At 37.3% G+C, this 20459-nt stretch overlaps 1 pseudogene across 1 annotated transcript; it reads right to left on the bottom strand.

The window, feature by feature from the left end:
- Positions 1-6822: 6822 nt before the first annotated feature.
- LOC309791792 (hyaluronan synthase 2-like) lies at positions 6823-20244 on the bottom strand (annotated as a pseudogene). The gene is made up of 3 exons: positions 19620-20244; positions 9325-9426; positions 6823-7751 (listed from the first exon to the last, which is right to left on the bottom strand). The product of its transcript is annotated as a hyaluronan synthase 2-like (transcript).
- Between the last annotated feature and the right edge of the window lie 215 nt (positions 20245-20459).

The following is a 20459-nucleotide window of genomic DNA, read 5'->3' as shown; positions in this document are numbered from 1 at the left end:
GTTCAACAGGAAATCATGGAAACAGACAGAGGGCAGATCGTGTAGGACCTTATGGATCAGGGCGTCCTGAGATAGAAGACATTTGAAGGCTTCTAAACACATGAGTGACACGCTCTCACAGTGGCTGTTTCCTGGAGAAATACAGAGGGGCAAGTGCGGAAGAATGATAGATAGATAGGTGTCTCTGGCAATAGACACAGGATGATGGCAGTGTGGCTAGGGTGGAAGCAATGAGGATGAAGACAAGTGTCCACAGTGACTCAGGCCCTAATCTGACCTGTGCCATGGGAAAATCTGGATGTCTCCTCCCAATGTTCAGAGCTAATAACGAGAACTCAAATAGGAAGAATTTCTCTGAATTTCTGACATCCTATGAGGTTTGTAGAGGGAAGTTCTTAGACTTTTATAAACAAAGATATTGGGGTGTCCACTCACAGTCAACCAGAACACGGACAGTGGTGCCAGGACTCAAATCCATCGGATGACTATGCCAACTGGCCCACCGACTACACTTTAGATGTTCCAAAGCATTTATTTTGTCAGATGCAGAATTGTCTGCACTGAGCTCTTCTGGAGGTCAGAACAGACAGTGATAGCAGTTGTCCTGTCTGTGTCTAAAGGAGAAGAAGGCCACCTATTTCTAGAGAAAATCTTAAGGCTGTAGCGAAGCCCCAAATTGGGTGAATTAAAATGCATTTTTGAGAAGTAAAAGTCCTTGGTATTTAAGTAAATATTCCAGGCTGGTCCAGTAGTGTGCTGAGTAAAGCGATTTTAGGATGGAAGTAAGGAACAAAGGAAGGGAAAAAGAAGGAACATTAAGGAAGTTAGTTGTTTAAGAAGGAGGGGAGAAGAAAAGAAAACTTTATTAAACCCCTATTATGTGGCAAGTGTTTTCCCTAGGTACTTTTCATATACTGTCTTGATTACACAATAACTCTGAGAGGTGAAAGTCATTAGGTCCAAACTTTTTCTGACCTCCTGTTCTTTCAAAGCGGGTAATATGGCAACAATTCGTTTGGGGGGCAAGAATTTTAGAATATCCATTTTTGACATGTTATTATATCTTTTATTAGTGCTAAAAATTTCAGATACTGTGATGACTATTCAGGGTGACTTTTTGTTTAAAATCTAAATATCAAAAACTCATAAACCTGAGAGCTTATAATTTACAACCCTTTTGGTGGGAATGGATTCAAGTATAGTCTCAATATGTCCAATTTAAGAGTAGAGTAGCTGCCTGGAAATTGCGTACTTGAGGTTTTCTGCATTATAAAGTGATCCCCAAAACACCTGGGTAAAAGAGAACAAAAGGCTAGATCCAGGGTTTACAGACAACTGTGAAGCCTTGACCAAGGTGCTAAAACCAACTGAATTGCAGTTTACTCCTTTGCGATAAGGATCCTGGACTCTCTCCACTCTCCTTCTTTCTTAATACCTTGCTTCAGTCCAGCAAAAATTTGAGGAAGTTGACTTGCACTAACTGAACTTGAAGTTTTCTTTCTACACTCATTCTGCTAATGGCTTCCTAAAACTGGCCAATCAACTTTGATTCCAAAAGATCTTTCTTCCAGGATTTTTAACTCCTTAAAGCCTTCACCGATGTTTAGTTTTGCTTGTTTTGCTTTCTAATTAAAGAGACAGACATATCATGTGTTATCTGGAGAGACAGGGTGTCTAGTTATATGACATACTGTTATTGCCTCTGTTCTTCTGAGAGTGAACATGTATACTATGATTTTATCCTGATTTAGTTAAATTTTATTGCATTTGGTTTTATGACTCAACAATCAACTCAATCCAAGATAGAGAAGAAAATGCAATCTTTCCCTTTGTTTATACAGCAATTGTGCCTCTTTTGAGTCATTGCTGTCATACATTGCCAAAGTTGTTTCAAAGATCAGGCTCACCCACTCACTGTACATTTCCCCAACATATCAGGATTAAACTCTTTGTTGCCCTGAATAGCAGAGCTAAAATAAGTCACTTAGGCTTGTCTTAGCTACAGTGTGGAGAGCTTTCTGACGGCAAATGGGTAAACCAAACTCTTTTGAGAAGACCCTGTTTCTATATCTCAGGGGGGAGACAAAAGATCCTGCAAGCTCCTCCCTCTTTCCCCGTGGTCTTCACATCTGGAGCTGATTACTCAAGTCATAATCAGGTTAAGCTCTGAGTGTTGTTTCTCGATCATGAGTGAAAACAAATCCAACTTGTGGTGTCAGGCATTGTATACCAGCATTGTCTAAACTCTGTACTGCAGGATGATAGTGCTAATCCAGATATTAACCAACATCCTTGTGGAAAGGATACCATAGTTATCAAAGTGTAAAGATTTCTGTACGTAATGGGCCTGTCTTGCTGATTCATAAAGCTCATCAGCACGCTGAAGATTTGTGAGAATTTCTTCAGTGAAGAAACTTGATATCCTCAGTGTTTCCTAAACACGCCTTTTATTTCATGGAAGGTCTCTCATCATCTCAGGGCACTGGAAAAGCAAGCACTTACTCCATTAAGAGTTTGCCTTCTAAGCACGGAGCCTGGTATATAGTAAACTCCTAATAAATATTTGTAGAAAATCAAATAAGTACATGAATGAGTGAAATCCTATAAAGTGAGGATATTTATTTTTATGCTCACACTTGTGCTGTCAATAATTATTTTCTGATAGAAACACATCTAACATCACCTAACCCATGTTTACTGAGTTCCTGCTAAGTGGCTCTATGCTAGGAGTTGAGGGCTGCAGAATTTAAAACAACAATATCACACATAGACAAGAGATAGTAAGTATATGGTGCTAAGGAATATAGGTGGCAGGGGTGCAGGGAAGATTTCAGGAGAAGGTGGTATCTGAGTTGAGTCATAAACAACAAATGAGAGCTAGCCATGTAAAGAGGTGACTCCACAAATATATCTGATGTGCTTGTATAGGAAAGTCCCCACATGTGCTGTATTTAAGCAACTATTAATCGTATATTAATACACATATACATTTTGTGTTTTGAAGACAAAACTTATTATCAAAAATGTTTTTTTTTCAATAGCAGGACTAGCTTTATATTCTAGAAAAACAAGTAACACACGAACAAGTGTCAAAAATACTTATCCAAATTGTATCAAGGAAAACATGAAGCACAAACCAAAATAAGAAATGCAGCATATAACATTTAATTTATTAAGTTAAGAATATGATTTTTGTCTGCGTTTGTAAATCCTCATTATAGGAACTCTAGTGAATTGTCATGTCACCTTTCTCACGACTAAAAAGGAGCCTCCTACCATAAATGTTCCTTTTCTTAAACTGATGAAACTCCACCATCTCTATCTCTCTTTCTGCCATAAGTTATAACTCTATCTGGGGATAAAGGGATTCTTTATAAATGAAAAGCTTGGAGCTTGATTTTTTTTTTAATAGAAATCAGGCTCTGGCTCTTTCTTAAGCTGTACTGGGAGTTTCATTCCCTCACCCATTTATTCAGTCCACAAGATTTTATTGAGTTCCTACCACATGACAAACCATCCTAAGTTCAGAGTATGGGATGTTTATACAACCTCACACAGTTCCTTCTTCCATTGAGTTTATCCTATAATGAGAGAGACAGATATCAAGCAAGGAATCATAGCGGTTAAAAATAAGCACGATGACTTTCAATAGGAGAATATACTAGAGAAACAATCATGGAGAGAGTGCCTGAGAAAATAATAACTAAAGTGAGGCTAAAGGATAGACTGAGTTAATTTGGGAAATTCCCTAGCGGTCCAGCAGTTAGGACTCTGTGCCACCACTGCAGGAGACCTGGATTGGACCCTGGTTGGGGAATTAGGATCCCACAAGCCTCATGGCCAAAAACAAACAAACAAACAAAAAAGAGTTAATTAAACAAAGGTAATAGTGGGAAGGAAGTTTGATTGGGAAGAAGTTTTGGAAATGCCCACAGAAGGGTAGGAGCATGGCTTGATGGAGAAACTCAAAGAATTCCTTGAAGGCAGGCATAATCTCTTATTTTTGAAATCCAAGCAAAGCCTGGCACATAATCACACTCAAAATCTGTTTGTGGAATGAATGTCTTAACTTGGTAGACAATGACAAGGTAACTCTCTTTCTTGTGACAGAGGTATCAGCCCACTGCCCAAATCTAAAAGAAAGTTCAGCCTTCATATCACAAAGCTTTTTCTGTAAGCAAAGTATGAAAAATGCCACAGATTTTCCTTAAAGAAAATTCATTACTTGAGTCCATCCTTTCTTCCTTCTTCTTTCATGCATTCATCTGCTTATTCTCCAAATTGTATTGAATACCTAACTCTCCTGGTCACCATGGAGGATTCAAAAATGATGAAAATGTAGCATCAGCTTCAAAAAGTTTTAGTGTACCAGGATATTATCATGTGCACTGATATTCATAACATAATACAGAAGAAAAAACCAGAGCTGCAAGGCAGAGAAAGAATGAATTATTATGAGAGTGAAGAGGAGTGAGAGATCATTTTAAGTTGAGGTATTTGGGGAAGAAAATGGTAGTAGAATTATGCCTTGAATGAAGGATATAGAAGAATTTTGACAAGTAGATATGGGGAGTGGGAGAGGAAAAGCCATTTCAGGTTGAGAACAAAATGGGTAGAGAAAAAGGGCGAAGTGTGTGCAAGAGGAAGCAAAAAAAAAAAATCTAGTTTGTGTTTTTAGCATAGTTCTGCACAGCACCAGCTACAAGGCAAGATGGGCCATGTCAAAAGTCAAACTGGAAAATGGAAGCTCTGGATTAGCCAGGTTAAGTGCACCTGGTGCAACAATTTTTATGCGCCAGTTCTTGACATTAAACCTTGATATAAATTCTACGTTGGAAACATATTTATGTAGGCCAAGAGCAGGAAAGATGAAAAAATTATCTGTGCAATTCAGAAAAAAACTCCTCCCTAGAAAGGAAAAGAGGACAATTAGAGCTGAATCTGCCGATTTTTAATCTACATTCTTTATATTTATTATAATTTAGCCAACTCAACCATGTAAACCTCATACTAACCTGTAAAGTGAACTGGAAAGCTGAAAAAAAGGCAGGAAAAATATGTTCAATTCATAGACAGGATTAGGTAGATTCAGATCACAGAACAAAATGATGTACTGAATTGTATTTATCCAAATTATACAAATGAATTTTTTTCACTTACCAGGTTACCTAGCTTGGGAAAACACTGCTAGAATCCTCTCAAATTATTCCTTTTTGATATTAATATGTCATCCAGTGCTGGATGCCTAGTGTTCTCTTTCAAGGACTAGCATTCCTCCTTTTAAATCTTATGAAAAAATTGTACTTTTCTACTCCCTGGCCTTGCTTCTCAATGATTTCTTTTTTGTACACAAAAATATGTATTCTACTCCCGAAGCATGACAGGCTTTTTGGCCTTTTCTAGAAGAAATAAAAAAAGTTAAAATACTGAAAATTTAAGCAGTTTTTCAAAGAAATAAACTACAAATTTTTAAAAGGTAGAGAGAGAGAAAACGTTTTATTCTTTTTATAATTAGCAGAAGCAGTCAATCAAGGTCCACATTCTGGGTAGGATTTTTAACTATGATTTTTTTCATAATGTATTTTATTTTTTAAAAAGGAAGCACAGGTGTATTTTAAGAGAGGAGTAAAATATAGAAAATGCAAAATTTGTTTTAACAGTTGGTATACAATATTTTGAAGCAGTGTAATTATTTAAAAATACAGCATAGCCAACGGCCTGTAAAATTCCTTTTGGCATTTCATTTGGTAAAGTTAAGTAGGAAGTCTTTCTTAAATAAAAACTAGCTGTCAACACAGTCCATAAGTTAGATTGTATATGCTTTTGTTTTTCTTTTTATAATTTTTATTTTATATTGGAGCGTAGTTGATTAACAATGTTGTGTCAGCTTCTGGTGTACAGCAAAGTGATTCAATTATACATACACATGTGTTTATTCTTTTTCAAATTCTTTTCCCATTTAGGTTATTACAGAATATTGAGCAGCATTTCCTGTGCTATCCAGTAGGTCCTTGTTGGTTATCTATTATATTTTATTTTATTTTATTTTATTTTTGATATTGCTACTTTTTAAAATTTATTTATTTTATTTTTTGTTGTATTGGGTATTTGTTGAGGAGTGCGGGCTTTAGTTGCAGCAAGCAGGGGCTACTCTTCATTGCGGTGCATGGGCTTCTCATTGTGGTAGCTTCTCTTCTTGTGAAGCACGGGCTCTAGGCACACGGGCTTCAGTAGTTGTGGCACGCAGGCTCAGTAGTTGTGGCACGCAGGCTCAATAGTTGTGGCTCGCAGGCTCTAGAGTGCAGGCTCAGTAGTGTGGCGCACGGGCTTAGTTGCTCCGTGGCATGTGGGATCTTCTGGGACCAGGGATCGAACCTATGTCCCCTGTATTGGCATGTGGATTCTTAACCACTGCACCTCCAGGGAAAGTCCATCTATTTAAAATATAGAGATTGTATATGTTGAAAGAACTTTTCCTTGAGTTTCCAAACTCCTTTTCTTCCATGATAACCCACATAAAGCATGGCTAGTGAAGTATACAGGGGCAAAACACTGTTAGGTGGATGTGCTGTAGGAATAATTGCATAACCAAAATTCTTTTCACTTTTACAGAAATAACAGGGTAAATCTGAGCTTCCTCTTGTTGAGGAGGCATAATAATTTGGTGGAATCAAAATAAACCCATAGAAATGTCTTTGTAAAAGTCCCAGCAGCAGTGATATGTCTCCTTTGTTGCCATAATCTGATGCCACGGCTCTGTACAATCAGCACAGCAACTAGAGGAAGAAGGTTTTGTGTACGTCTGTAAACCTCAATGTAAGATTATATATCAAGCATCATGTTGTACTGTTGTTTCTTCTTCCGCCTGCCACATTTTTTGATAAAAACCACATACAGTGTCAAAACCACTACCCAGCAGCATACATAGACGGATGATGAAATAGTTAGAACTTTCTTTTTGGATTCTGAGAATGGCTTTTTAGATTCCTCATAAATGGTGAAAATCAAGCCACCCAGAAGGATTACAGACCAAACCAATACTGGAATGAGTCCCATGAAATTAACAACAATGGTTTTCCTTCTAGATGTGCCCCATCTGGTTCGTTTATGGTTAAAAATGCAAACATCTTAGCAGGAAGTAAACTTGAAATGTGTAACACTGAGTAGAAGGACATGAAGAGCATGACAATATTTCCCCTAAGGCAGGTAGCAAAGGATGATTTTATGAGAGCTACTAACTGGAAGGTTAACAAGAAGAGGAGGATGTTCCAAACGTTACCCCTGTAGAAGAACCGGATTACTGTGACAATGAGAAAGAAAGGGAAGAACCCAGTGATGACTGCTTCATAGGTCATCCACAAGTGATGTTTATGAAACCACATGGCATTGTACAGCCACTCCCAGAAGTAGGACTTGCTCCAACGGATCTGCTGGTTTAACCATCTGAGATATTTTATAGGTGTTTCAGTAAGGCACTCGGATCAAGGTGTGTATTTTGTTGCATAGCCCAGGCTCAGCATCCAGTTCATTAGATGCCTGTCATCTCCAAAACTACATTGTCTGCACAGAAATGCCTGATTGTACCAGTCTTCCACAAATTCATGCAATAAGGAGTTTCTGTACATTCCCAGAGGTCCACTAATGCACTGGACACATCCAAAATAAGACCGACAGACCCTTTCTATGTTAAAAGCTATCCAGTATTTTACACTGCTGGGGAAGGAAATCCAGGAATCATACTTGTTTAAAATCTGCAAGAAAAATAAAAGTAACTAAAAATAATTAAATAAAGGTAAAACTCAGCTAAAATTTCCAAAAAAAATCTGCACCATCTTGAGGTCATTACCTAGTGTTTTGTTATTTTATTTGCCTATTTTTGACATGGTCATATTTTATTTTCTCTAATTCTGTATTACTGGATTGATTCGGTAAGTGGAGTGCATATATTGGGACTCATTGATAATAAATACTTTTTTCTACTTCATCATCCTCTAATTTTTTGCTATGATTTTTGTTCCTGTTCTTGTTGTTATGTTATAATATTGAGGGGTTTTTTAGGCTTAATTCTCAGCTCCTAAGTTCTCTCCCACTCTTTCTTACCATCTAATATTTGAAATTTTTTAAGTCCTATTCTCTCCCACTCTGGTTAATTTCCAACTCATGAAATTCTGCTAATTTTCCTTCTCATTCCTCCCTACTTTTTGGCAATGCCAATGATAAAAAGGTTTGCTCTGGCTTCTACCCAAAACTTGAATCCTGAAATAAGGCTCTATACAAAGTCTGTTGAAAATTGTCAGTTTTTTCTTGGCAATATTTCATAATTACCTCCTCTGTCTCAACTTTGTTCAGTTTTCATCTGAATTTTGCATGCTTCCTTTTTATCACCAGGCTTTTCTGTGTCCATCTAGTGCATTTTCTTTCCCTTCAGTATCACCATGCATATAAATATGGTTTACACAGCAATGCGATGTAATTTAAAACTTTAAATTTAAAGTTATATTTCCATATGCTTCTCATCTTTTGCTAAAAGCTAATTGCACTTTTGCAAAGGAGTCATTTTAAACCTCACATATTTTCACATATTTGTTTTCCCATCCAATACATTTCAATATTAATATTGATAATGATTAGTAACAATATTAATATTTGTTTCACTAATTGTTTCCGCATTGACAGCAAATAATAGGAAATAAATAATTGGAAAACCATGGGTTTTAAATACATAGGTATGAGATGTAGAATCCATTCCCTGCCATACTTCCTTTTTTTTTTTTTTGCGGTACGCGGGCCTCTCACTGTTGTGGCCTCTCCCGTTGTGGAGCACAGGCTCCGGACGCGCAGGCTCAGTGGCCATGGATCACGGGCCCAGCCGTTCCATGGCATGTGGGATCCTCCCAGAGCGGGGCACAAACCCGTGTCCCCTGCATCGGCAGGCGGACTCTTAACCACTATGCCACCAGGGAAGCCCCATACTTCCATTTTTTAACCCTTGTGTTAAATGAGTTCCAACATCATTTTATCAGAACATTAAGTTATGGCTCAAGAAGAGATGGTGGAAACCATACACACTTACATTATATTTCAGATCACTTTTCAGCCACCACATACGTGGGTTATAACCCAGGATTAAGCAAAGAAATCATAAATTATTTTAATTTAAACAAGAGAAGACACAGTAAAGTGTGTTCGAGGCACATTCTAATGTGTATCCAGCACCAAAAACATGTGACACAAAGTTTGGTGTGTAGTAAATATATCTTCAAGGAGTTAATGAGTGAGGGTGCTACTAAAAGTGACTCATGCAAAAAGTGAAGCCATATGTACCTGGACATCTTCCCAGACACCTCCAAAGTTGGGGTCTTCTTCTAAAACTTTTACCATCTCCACAGTTGAGGCAGAGTCAAGCATGGTGTCTGAATCACAAACCTACAAAGAAGAAAGTAAGAAGTAAATTAAAGAAGAGAAGATGATGAGTGTACTCCATGTAGTCAAAAGTGGGCATATATATGATATCTTCAGCCTTATTGTCGCAAGGCCCCAATAAGCAAGTATCACAGGGTTGACAGAGTTTGTTATATTGTGGCCAATACAAAAAACTTGTTTTTCAGCAAACTCAATATTTAAATTCATGACATTGCTGTATAGAACAGCTGAAATGATGGGTTAGGTATGGCTCAGAATGTGACCAGCTTTTCCTGGTTTGCCATGGTTGCTCCTAGTTTTGGCAATGAAAGTTTCATGTCTTAGGTAGCATCCTAGGTTTCTAGGACCTAGAAAATATCTTGGGTTGGTCACTCGAGATGTCCTTTTTTTTAATTGCTTTAAATAAGGCTATTAGGCAACTTGTCCCACAGGTCTGAAAGATATTGAAAACTTCTGTGACAGTATTGAAAGGGAGGCAGGTTTAACAGTGATTTTTCTCCAGTTTTAGTATGGTGAATAAGAGACAGGAAGGCAATTCTCTTAAAACTAGTTGTATAATTCTAAAGCAAGATGTCCATATGACCTTGACTTAGCAAATGACACTCTGTCAGAAAGGAAACTTGCATGACCTTCAGATCATTTTTTATTCTAGAGTATTAAGTATTCATCTAGCCCTTTGTACATAAAAATAGATGTAAATAACTTAAGCAGTTGTAGAAATTCTAATTGTTGTTCTTAAAAACAATCTTGATATGGGTCAAAGAACACAATTTTGAAACCAAGAAAATTATTGGGTTTTTTCTGTGTCATGAACCCCTAACAGACATTTGTGTTTGCACCTTTGTAGACATTAGATTCCAGTCCTGTTAATTGTATTGGAGGTTTTGTTACATAGCTGTAAACTGGATTAAATCCAGAATTCTTCTAGTTTCCTCAAATATATGGTTAAGACTCTCCAATGAATGTTGCCAACTTTTTCCCACTCATCTGCTTTGGAATCACTAAGAACAAAGACTCCCTTGAATATCTCTGGAGTGACTATACCAGGTCTTCCTCACTACTCAGATGGCAGCCAAACTTCAAGAACTTGAACCTTAGGTCTACATCTCCCCATAAAGAAAGGCTCCTGCAGACTCTAGGAACTTCACACTAGCTTAAAACCTCAAAATCAAATTGATGAGAAAGAGAAGTAGCTGACATCAACATAAGTTTCTTCTGCCAGAAGAAAGATGCCAGATCAAAACTTCATAGTTTAACCAAATGTGAAACACTCTTTTTCTCTTTCTTTCCTTTCAATACTCTGACATTAGCTTGGAAGGATAATTCAGTCACCCATCTCCCAAGACATTGCTAAGGGGGCTAATCTTAACACTTCTGGGGAAATTGAAACTCAGTTACACAAGATCAGTGAGCAAAACACTTGGCTTAAAAAGATGACTCCTTTGATGAGGTCTTTTCTTGGAATTATTTGATTTTGATTGGTTTGGGTCTTGAGGACCATGGCTCTAAAGTGCTCTTCAGACATTGGGAATTATCCTGCTTATAATAGTCACTGAACTCTCTCTGGTGTGTTGTATTCTCTCAAAAGCTTTATATACATGTTCACAGTCACTAAGTGCCAAGCAAATGTTCCTAAAAAATATCTCCTAATTTTTTTAAAGAACAATTCCTTAAATTTTGATCACATTTCTGTTAGGGTGAGAGTCTGATCTAAATGTGGAAATTGTTAAAAAGAAACAACAGGCCCAAAATGGAGTCAGTTGTGCTTGGCCCCATGTCAGCAAACCAAGACTTAATATTGAACCTAATTATAATTTAAGCCTCTAAAAGGAATGTGACTTTCAAGCAGTCAATATGGAATTACCTGGTCAGCACTAGTGAGGAAATCTGCCTGATAGAACCCCCAGCTTCTCCCAAAAGAAGGTAACCTTGCCTGAAACAATCCACTTTTTGCTAGAAACTTCCTTTTTCTAGCCCTTTCTGCCAGAAAACAAAACAAAACAAAACAAACAAACAAACAAAAAACCAAAACCTTTCCATTATGTACAGCTTCTCAGAGTTCCTATCTGCTAAGATGGGATGCTGCCTGACACATGAATCATTAAATAAAGCCAATTATTCGACCTTCAAATTTAGTCAGTTGAATTGCATTTTGTTTTTTAATATTATTCTTTTCTGGGAATGTAGCAAGGCCATGGTAGATATAAATTGATCAGAGCTAACATGTAATGAACCAGTTTCACATCCACATCCAAACAATAAATGACATGGTTGGCAGATATGGGGGTATTATCTGTAATTCCCATTATTTTGCCAACAAGCCTGGCAGTCCTAGATGGAATTTAATCAAGACTTAGCCTAATTATTTATATCACAAGCAATCATTTTTACAGTTTTTTCACTACTTTATAAAAATAGTAGGGATTTGATATACCAGTTTTGAAAAAGAAAAAAAAAACTAAGAAAATAATTTGTAGAAGCATAAACTCTCACAGTTGAAGGAGAATTTATACATACGTAGCATGACCTGCTCACGTAATAAGTTAAGGAATCCCAGCATTTTAAAAACTGCATCTGTGTCAGTTTTACTAATTGGTGTTTTTTCTGAAAAGATTATATACTAATAAAAATGTAGGTGAAAACAGCAATTTAAATGCATTATTGGAACATATCACTTAAGGAGTATATAGGGTATCTGGTTATAAAAACTGAACTCATCACCTCTCTAGATTTAACTAATTATAACAATTTGGGGTTAACTTCTGAATTTTTAATTTTATATTGCTTATTTAGAAGCATAATAAATATATTTTCTAAATAAAACCCATTTATTGTTTTATTGGCCTTCTATATTGGCCCAGCATGGTCTCACTTTTCTACGGGAAAAAATTTAGACAAAAACTAGGTATAAGTTTTTCATTGTAGAAAATAGGATTTTTCTAATACTTCAGTTTATACTCAAGGGTCCCAAGCCTCAGAAACCTAAGCAAATTCCTCCCATAGCGATGTTTTGCCTCTCTCATGACTTGTCTGTCACTGTTTTGTATACAGCTATAAGCCTAGCAGGCCAGTAACTAGGGTAGTAGAAAGTGAAGGCATAATTTCAAATCCACCTTTCAACCTCTCAGCATCCAGAGTTTATGGCCACACCCACCTCTATTGACTCAAGCTGGGATTAGTAAAACCAGAAAAAGCTAAAATAAGACTAAAAACAACAGGAAGGGGGCAACCTAGAATTAATATTCAAGTAACTCTGCCTGCTTGTAAGATAAGCAAGCCAAGGGAACTGCCTCTCTGAAATGACTAAACTTGAACCAAACTTCTGAGGTTCTGCATATTTAAATTGGTCCTGCCCCTCCCAGTTTCCAACAGCAAATTGCTAGAAGTTCTCTGAGAGAGATTGTTCACATGGTGAGTTTAACTGTAAGAAGGGAAAGCTCTCAGAAATCTCCTGGGAGGGGTTTGTTATAGTGGGATCAAAGAGTTTTCTAAAGAAGTTCAATTTCTGGATGCTCTTTGGTGATAGAATGCCAACTAGAAAACCACCATCTACGACAGTCTGTGAAAGCATGTATGTTCATGGATATAACAGTATTAATTTGTTTGTGTGTAAAGGGTATAACTCTAGCCCTTCTTAAAATCAGTCTAGTAGAAACAGTATTTCTAGCTGTCTCCTCACCAATTAATGGGAAGTGTGCAATTTCATGAATGTTGGCTGTTTAGCTCTGGGCTAGAAACTGTGGGAGAAAAACACCAGTTCACAAGGAGCTTAACCTCACACTGGGAAAAACCACAGGACTGATTTGCACACAGGAAACAACTGGAGAACAAATCAAAATGTCTTTCTGTGCACGCTGAATGTATCACTGTAATTTGTTTAAACTACGTGATCGCCAGTCGAAAGATTTCTCACTAGGAGATATGGAAATGAGGCAAAGTCACCAAATTTTGACTAACATGAGTGGAAAATGTCAAGACAAGAAGACGTTATTGGGGGGAAGCAGCCACCTCAGTCTTAACCACAGAATCATCAGCTAAATTGCTTAAGACCATGGCTCCTCCTCCTTCACTGTTCTAGCCAAGAGACAGTGCCGCCGCTTTCTCCGTATCTAAAACAGGAGTTGGTAAACTAAGGTCTGCGGACGAGTCTGCCTTCCCACTAATTTCTATATGGCCTGGGGGTTAAAAATAGCTTTTACTTTTTAAAATAGTTGAAAATAAATTGAAAAAGAATTTTTTGTGACACATGGAAATTATATGAAATTCAAATTTCAGTGGCCATAAATAAAGTTTTATTGGACCCTAGTCATGCACATTCAGTTTCATATTATCTATGGCTGCTTTCGCACTAAAACAGCAAAGTTGAATAGCTGCAACACAGACCATATAGCTTGCAAAGCTTAATGGTTTCTATCAGGCCTTTTACAAGCAAGAATGCCAACCCTGAGTCAGAGAATTGGTTGGGGGGCCGGGGGTGGGTCCCTTTCATAAAAAAACAAAGAACAAACTAAAAGAACAAGTTGAGATAAAGAATGTTCTAAGTCCCAATTTAACTCTACTAGAAATTTTTACGATTGCCTCTATCTTCTATTCTTATAATAGGCCAAGATTTGACTATTATAACAAATCAAGAGGCTGCAATGAAATCTTGAGTTCTGCACTTTACTACTTTTATGACCTTGAACAAACTGTTACCATCATCATGATACCAGAGTGACACACTGTATGTCAAAGTACTTGGTAAATTACAAAGGCTCACAGAAAAGTCATATATGCCATTAGTATAGGGTAATAATCTTTAATTGTTTATACTTGCTAAGTAAACCCACTAATTACTATGAACAGGGAACTCAGTAAAGAGAATCACTAAAAGGAACATGAGAATGGATTACATATCAAGAATATCTTACCACAATGAACGAGTTCAAATGTATCCAACACACCTATAGCAGTTAGATATATAAATTGCTATAAATGTGTGAAATAAGCTGTTAAACTGTAAGTCCATTCCAATTTATCTCACTGGTCTTAAAGTTGATCTACCTCACAACAATTTAAATAAAAATATCCTGTAGAAATATTGTTATTTATTCTACCATATGTTTTTCAACTTCTAAGACCCAAGTCTAAAATGCTGAGTATCCATGTTTCATCTTTTTTTAAACATATTTCCTTTCAGATTGATTGGTGTGTTCTCCACCTCTGCCTGTCCTGAACCACTTCAAAGGGCACTGAGAGCTACACAACAAGAGGAAATTGACTCTTCTGGCTGCCTTCAATGAGGAAACAGGCTGAAGATAAATCAAGACCCTGTCTGTTGCTACTGCCTTCATCCTTTGCCTGCTTGTAAACCTCAATCCTTTCTTAATCTTGACCCTTCATCTTAACCTGAACCCAGCGAGACTATTTCTTTCTACCACATTTGAGATTACTCTTGATTGTGACCCAACTACCTAGTTTCCCTGCCACCACTTAACCACAAAATAAATGGAAAGTCCTCCTTACTCTTCCTTCCCTTGGGACATTGCTCTAGTGAAAAGGGGTCAGCCAGAACCTCAACAACAAAATTCACAAATAGTTATTTACCAGCAAACACAATATGGTTCCAGCCCCCTGAAGTCCTAAGAGTACCAGACCAAAGTAAACACATTACTGAAAGGAAAAGAAAGCATTATGCAAAACCTTGGAATCAGAGAGATCTGAGTCCCAATCCACCGTTGACCAGTTATATTCATTTGGACTAGCTTCTTAACCTTAGACTCCTTACCTCACCTTTCTAAGTCTCCATCTCTTGGGTGAAAAATATGGATAATTATATCCACATCATAGGTTTATTGTGATGGAGAATTAGATAATGTATGTATAGCGCTTAAAAGGACTAGCTCATAGTAAATGCTCAATAAAAGGAAGGCATATATACTAAGAAGTGATAAATCAAAACCAGAGGCACAAACTAAGGACATTAATCCAATGAGAAAAGGAGTTCTTATCATAGCTGTAAATAAAATATGACACAGAGAGCAAACACTAATGCCTGATCCAATGTCCAACAAACAAACAAGTCAGTGTACCTGAGAAGACAATGTAAGAATCCTTAGATTGGGCCATCTACTAAGGAAAGAATTATATTAGAGAACAGTTTACAGCTGATTATGATTCATTTATAGCATGAATTACAGCCTTGGAGTACAATGTATGAAAGTTCCTGTAGTAAAGCCTGGACCCATGGAAACTTACAAAAGTATTTGTTGCATCTTGAGTCAGCATCTCTTCATTGACTTTGACCCTGCTGAATATGATACTACTTAAAATAGAAACATAATCTTTCATTTAGGAAGTACATAAATATATATGACACAGTTTTATCTGTTTAATATAGGCCCTAAGAACTGCATTGTTTGATGAAAAAGAGTACATATGACTGGTAATTTGTATGGGACCATATGCATGCAGAAGATGGGGGAAACCAAAGAACTGGGACAAAAAATAACCTTCACGGGGCTTCCCTGTTGGCGCAGTGGTTGGGAGTCCACCTGCCGATGCAAGGGATACTGGTTTGTGCCCCGGTCCGGGAAGATCCCATATGCCGCGGAGTGGCTGGGCCTGTGAGCCATGGCCACTGAGCCTGCACGTCCAGAGCCTGTGCTCCACAACGGGAGAGGCCACAACAGTGAGAGGCCCATGTACTGAAAAAAGAAAAAAAAAAACCTTCACGAAAATAGAATATTGCACACAGTTGACCAAAAGCTCAATCAAAATTCACAGCACATGGTCATTAATTATATTAAACAGACTTCTAGGACTTTATCAATATTACATGATATTTTCATTAAAAAAATCTTTTTCTATTTATTTGCATTCTGGATAAATGGAATTTACATGTAAGCATGCAGCTAGATTTACCAGCTTCAGATTAAGCAGCAAATACATAATGGTGAATGATGGGAGTGGCAAATACAAAATCATAAAATCTAAGAATTTTAGAGCTAAAAAAGCCCATTTGAAATTAATGAGTAAAATAATTTCAGAAAAAAAAATGTCCTCACAGGAAAAAAAAAGATAATCTTTCTTTTGGGAGAGAGATGGGGAATGGGGAGGACAATCCTCTCTTATCGTATTTGGTTTATGGTATAAGATCTCAAATCTAGCCAATGGAAAGCCTCTACTTCTGGACACCTAAACAATTTGGCGTTTCTTTATTACTTGTCTTGAAAGAGATTAGGAAGATATATTCCTTCTTTGATAGAATGAATTACCCAAATTGTTATAATTCTTGTCTCTGCTCAGCCTAGAATATCTTCAAAACATCGAATTTTTTAAAAAAGGAATCATTTGGTTATTCTCCTTTCCTTCTTAGGAAGGCTTAAACATAAGTGAAGTTTATAGAAGGTGTAAAGCAAAGGTGACAAGCCAGCTGGAAAAGTGAGAAACCAAATGTTGTCACCTCTAAGTCTTAAGCAATGAAACACCCTTATTCCAAATATTTGGAATTCTTATTCTAAAAAAGGGAATCAGGAAATCCTATAATGGTGGCCCTTAAACACCAATCTAAACAACTAAGTTGAATCTAGATCCAGATTTTCCCTTTCCTAGTTCAATGTGCTCTTAATCTTATTCTATAAAATGAAGAATACAAAGAAACATATTATATAACATTCTCAACATCGGCCCTCAGAATATTTAAGTTACTCTTAGACTTCCTATATAGAACAGGAACCAATCAAATATTATATACATTCAATTCTCATTATTCACAGTAGCTATGTTCTACCAAGTTTCTATGAACAATGAATTAGCAAATTTGCTTCCAGCAGAAATATAGGGTTAGAGTCCTCCAAGCCTCTGATCACAATATTTTTGTCTAGTGATTAATGTCTAAACTTTTTTTATTTGTGCTTCTGTTTTAAAACACACACACACACACACACACACACACACACACACATGATTCATTAACAGTGAACTCATGTCCAACTATAACTACACTATAACTCATGCCTGAGTAAAGCTCATCTAACAAACCTATTTTCTCCATAAGGCAATTATAGTCTTCGTGTGTTACGAACCCTGGATAGCACTTTGATGCTGCAGTTGGGGACCAACATTTTTTCACTTTGTTATTTTTCTTCTTCTGTTTTTCTATCTTCTCTGTCTCTGAAAGGAGCCACTAGAATCACAGATGAATTCTCTACCACATTGCATTTATCCTAGACTAAATCTTTCCTCAATATTCCAGGCCAGTATTAATTATTTGAGGGGCTATAAAACTGAGATAGTAGTCAGTAGAGAAGACTAGAAATGACAGCTGAGAGAGATAGAGGAAGAGGTGATAATTGATAAAGACTGGTCTGGAATAGACCAGAGGATGTCTACCCAGAGAGCCCAGGAGAGTAGATGGAAGGTTACCCTTGAGATAGGAAGGGTAACTTTGAAACTGTAAGCAGGAGAGAGTAAAGAAGATCTTGACAGCCTTCAGAACACATATTTTTTGATATTCTCTTTCACAGGAGGCAAGATCACGGTAGTTAAGCAGGGAGGAGTTTGGGTAAGGCCTTGGCAAAGTGGTGAAAATATGAAATAATAGACATGAGAACAATTAGCAAAACATTTACTCAAGATCAAATCAAATGAAAAGAGTGCTGACCAGTGCTGAGGATCCAGCTGCAACTGGAAACCAATCATTTTGGCCATCTCTCTGCACAGTTAAACAGTGTTCTCTAGCCAGGTTAGCAAGTATGAGCAGATGGTCAATTTCTTCCCCTACCCCCATTCTCTCTTGTGTATTAGCACTTGAACTTTGCTTCCTTCCATCCTGAACCAACTTGGACTCCACATTCAACCACTTGTAATGCTCAGGAGTCAATAACCTCAACTCCTCCCCCTTTGTCTTTCTGTGGCTTCTGCTCTGCAACTCTTGGACCTTGGGTCAGTCAGAATGGAAGATGAGAGTGTATTTTTTATTCAATATTTATTGAAGTATAGTTGATTTACAATGTTGTGTTAATTTCAGGTGTACAGCAAAGTAAATCTGTTATACATATATTTAAATTTTAGAAATTTCCACTGCTATAGGGCGAGGATGGTTAAGTATCTGGGAATTTGATGAGGGATGACCGAATGGAATTTACTGGTCTAAGAATGCCAAAAGATTTTTTTTACCCTGTTTAGATGGTTGGAATGGGCTGAGAATCTACAAAGGATTCAGGGCCCGTTAACAGTTGCTGCTAGGGTCAGTCTATCTGGAGGCTTCAACCTGAAGGAAGGAAATTTCTCAAGCCTGGTTAGATCTGTAGCAGGAAGGCTATTCTAACATTTCATATTTTATATTATTTTTTCCGACAGGTACAATGTCAAATTGTCAAGGATACAAGCAAAATTCAAAACAAAAAAGATGGGAGATGTAGATTTGGGAAGAGCAGGTTTAAAAAAAAAAAAAAAAAGGAAGAAAACTCACGGGAACCCTACTAACATTCTAAAAAAGAAAACCTCAATGACAGCTAGGAGAGGAGAAACCCAAGAGTGTGCAGGCAGGGAATTAATGAGAGACACAGCCTGTCTGATTTTCATGCAAGCAAACAACATCACTAATGTTTTCAAAGTTCAAGTTGCAGTGAATGAGGTAATGCTGTTTGGAAAGTGAAATAAACATGACTTAGGTTTTGCTCTGGAAAGTTGATCTCCCCCACCCTTTTTCATTTTCCTATTCTTTTCCTCTGTGTCTAAATCTTGAATTCCTTATCCTGTTAAATCAAAATTGTTTTCTCCATTCTCATTTTGCCTAGTCTCTGTGAAACATTTCCTTCGGCCTGCAGATTTTCTCAAGACACTTCTGCTGGGACAGACACTATTTTTTTGCAAGGCTGGTGATTTTAAGATTGTGGAAAATAATGTTGGACTTGACTTGGCACATCCAAGGTGGAAGAAAAGGTAAGATAGAGGAAGAGAAGGAAGGATGAGTCTCCTGTTCAAAATAATCTTGATTTCCAACCAATAACACTGTACAAGTTAAGCATTTTCATTGTCTTAACCATTTCATGTTTTTTCTCTCTTTCGGAATGTGCTTTCAACAGTCATGCTGTTTTCAGATGAACTGAAAGGAGTACTGTGTCATAGGACAAGTCATAGCATATGACTGGAGAGATACAAAAGATGCTTTATTTAAACGTATGTTTGTCCTGGAAGATGTGGAGACCTACGTGTACATAATCCACACTTCGTCCCAGTGCCCTGAAGGCCATGTACATGACTTCTCTTTTTCCACCCCATTTTTGCATGATGCAAATTGTCTGTTGGACAAGACCAACTGTGTGACAAGTTGTGAGCTTTCTTTATGTGACCCATCCATCTCACCAGGACCATTCACGTAGAAGTTGTTCTTCCATATATAAGTGGCTGATTTATCCCTGCCCATGACTTCACTGAAGATGTCCATCATGTAAAGGTCATCTTCCGAGTTTCCGTCTGTGACCATGACAACTTTAATTCCAGGGTAGGTTAGCCTTTTCACAGATTGCAAACATTTCTGTAAGTAGTCTGGATCTTCTTGATACACAGCAATGCAAAGGGCAACAGTTTTGTTCAAGTTAATGGGGATATTTCAGTAATTTTTCATTTTTCAGTGCTCCAAAAGGCAAACAGGTTTTGAATAAGGAAGTGTAAAGCTAAAAAGGCACCATATGGTCCAAAAGATAAATAGTAATCATCTGTATGGATAAATTGGTAGCCAACAATATAAGAAACTATCATTCCAGTGAGGAGAGAGGCTCCAAAGAGCGTGGTTCCAGATATTCTCAGGAAACTTAGAAACTTCTCACAATGCATCTGTAAAATAATCACATGATGCACTTGGTTAACCACTCTTGTCCCATGCTTGTTATATACATGGTATCACAGGGAGAGCATTGGACTAGAAGCACTCCAGGACTTCTAACCCTGAGTTTCTTTCCTTTTTAAAAAAAAAACTTTTTATTTTATATTGGAGTATAGCCAATATTGTGATAGTTTCAGGTGCACAGCAAAGGGACTCAGCCATACAT

This window comes from Mesoplodon mirus, assembly GCF_964341445.2.
Source record: "Mesoplodon mirus genome assembly, chromosome: 16".
NCBI lineage: Eukaryota > Metazoa > Chordata > Mammalia > Artiodactyla > Ziphiidae > Mesoplodon > Mesoplodon mirus.
This window is presented reverse-complemented; position numbering and strand designations above follow the sequence as displayed.